The sequence below is a fragment of the Lathyrus oleraceus genome, chromosome 6, assembly GCF_024323335.1.
Source record: "Lathyrus oleraceus cultivar Zhongwan6 chromosome 6, CAAS_Psat_ZW6_1.0, whole genome shotgun sequence".
Lineage (NCBI taxonomy): Eukaryota > Viridiplantae > Streptophyta > Magnoliopsida > Fabales > Fabaceae > Lathyrus > Lathyrus oleraceus.
Window position 1 is genome coordinate 414,842,817 of NC_066584.1, and position 2,357 is coordinate 414,845,173.

At 32.9% G+C, this 2,357-nt stretch overlaps 1 pseudogene; it reads right to left on the minus strand.

Annotated features, from left to right (window-relative positions):
* Positions 1–514: 514 nt before the first annotated feature.
* LOC127095977 (geraniol 8-hydroxylase-like) lies at positions 515–1,760 on the minus strand (annotated as a pseudogene).
* Positions 1,761–2,357: the final 597 nt, after the last annotated feature.

A 2,357-nucleotide genomic window follows, 5' to 3' on the forward strand; every position in this document is an offset into this window, starting at 1 on the left:
CAAATAAAAAAATAAATTTTTAAATAAACAAACCTACATTTGAAAAATTATGCTCATGTCTAAAAATAAGTTTAAGATCAATTATATGTCAGATTTAGAACTAACTTATTTTTTAAAACATTAAGTTTAAGATAAATTATATGTCAGATCTAGAACTAATTGATTTTTTAAAACATTAATTGCATTGATTATTTAGAAAAAAATGATAGCTATAGGTTAGATTTAAATATTACTCCCTTTCCCTAAATAATAATTCAGTTGAACATTTTATATAAATTAAAATAATAAATAAATAAAGAGTGATATTTTTATTTCTTATTATATATTAAAAAAAATAATAATAATATTAATTAGAAAATAAAGTTGAAAAAAATATATTAAAAATTAAAATTAATCATTTATTTTCTCCTTTAATCAAATAGAGGGAGGGTATATGTTCAAAAAATGTATGAATTTAAATAAGTTAAAAGACCAACTAAAATTTGATTAATAGAGCACTTAATTACTTTTTATATTAAAAGAAATCTGAAAGAAAAGAAGAACACTTAATTAGCTTTACCAGAATCAATGGCTTGATGCTTTCAACACTAAAAACAGAGCCTTCTTCTTGTTGACAATGATCAAGCAATACATCCAGAAAGTCACCTGCAACCGCACCGCCGCCACCGTCACACGAATTCTCTCTATCCACAACACGTTTTCGAATCATACGATCAAAAATCTCATGCAATCTCACATAAGAAACCTCAACATGTCTCTTCACACCCTGCAAATCAAATCTCTTCAACACCGGAAAATAATCAGAGACGTTAACTTTCCCGGCATCCTCCATAATCCTCCACACAAGCTCCTTAAACTCACTCGCACTCTTGAACTCCGAGTCAACAAGATCCTCAGAGAATACCGTGTTAGAAACCAAGTTCAGCATGGTGGCGAAAGCTAGTTCGCCGATGTCGACTGTTGTTCTTTCCGCAGCTTTTTTGTGAAGATGTTGAACTAGTTGCTCAACTTTCCGGTGGCGGAGGTGTTGGAGAAGGTTGAGGCGTTGGGAAGTGAATATTTGCGTGGTGCATATGCGACGACGGTTACGCCACCGTGGGTGCGGGTGCCCAAGCTAGGGTATCATTGACGTTGGGTTGGGCGGCGACTGATTCCGGGATAGGGCGGTTTGAGAAGGATTGGTCGTGTTTTTGGAGGATTTCTTGGGCGGTTGTAGGGGAGGAGGCGACGGTGACATTAACGGAACCGAAACGGAGAGACATAATCGGGCCATAGATTTTGGCAAGGGAAGAAAGAGAAGAGTGGGGTTGGGGGCCAAGTTGATGGAGGTTTCCGATAATGGGCAAACCGGTTGGACCCGGCGGTTTATTCTTTTTACGCTTTAGGAAGAACCGGAATATGATCAAGGATAAGGTGGCAAAAAATAGCAGGATGTGAATCTCCATCACTGATCAATTATCTAGTACAGTATGAAATTTCATTAGCTATTTAGCTTCCATGAAGGTTATATAAGGATATGTAATGGTTTTGTGTTTAGCTCTAATAATTTATCAAGTGGGTGTTGATTTTCCAATCTGGTTGAAAAATATGTTTTACTTTGAAAAAAGTTCGTATAAAATGTGAATGAGTTAAACTAGAACATCTTTTTTGCACCGACTGTGAGAGAATGGGTGGAGAAGCTGCATCAACCTGGATGACTGACAGGTTCTAGAAGTTACGGAAGAAATGTCCAAATATAGTAATCTGCAATTTAAAACAAAACATTGTCATAATTCAGAACTTTTTATTCAAGAACCGAATTTACAATGTTGTTTTAAATCATGAGAGTTGCATAAATTTGGAATGAGAATCGGTACACATAAGTATCACTAGGGTGATAAATGGATAACTCGGTTCCATTTAAGTCGATTTTATAAAAATCCGTAAAAGAATAAGATGAGATGTATTAGTTGAAGATGCGAATTTAAAAGGTAAGTTTGTCCTAAAAAAAATAAGTGATACAAGCTCGCGGACAATATGTTTTTTAAGTCTAATATTATAAAAGTTTAAGAAAATTTCCATGTCTTTCAAATCCGGAAAAAAATGAGGTATAGTGAGATAAATATATTAAAGAGTGAAAGTCTAAACTTTTGATTCGTCCTGCATTAAACTGCAGGTAAAACAGATATATTCAACGGATCAGATCCATTTTACTACACAGATTAAATAAAAAAGAAAAAGACGATTTTTTTAGACTAACTTTGATAAAAAAAGAATAAACAAACAAATAAACTATAATGATAAACAAACAAATAAATTATAATAATTAACGGATCATTAATAAATTAATAAATGATAAATAAGAATTTTTTATTTAA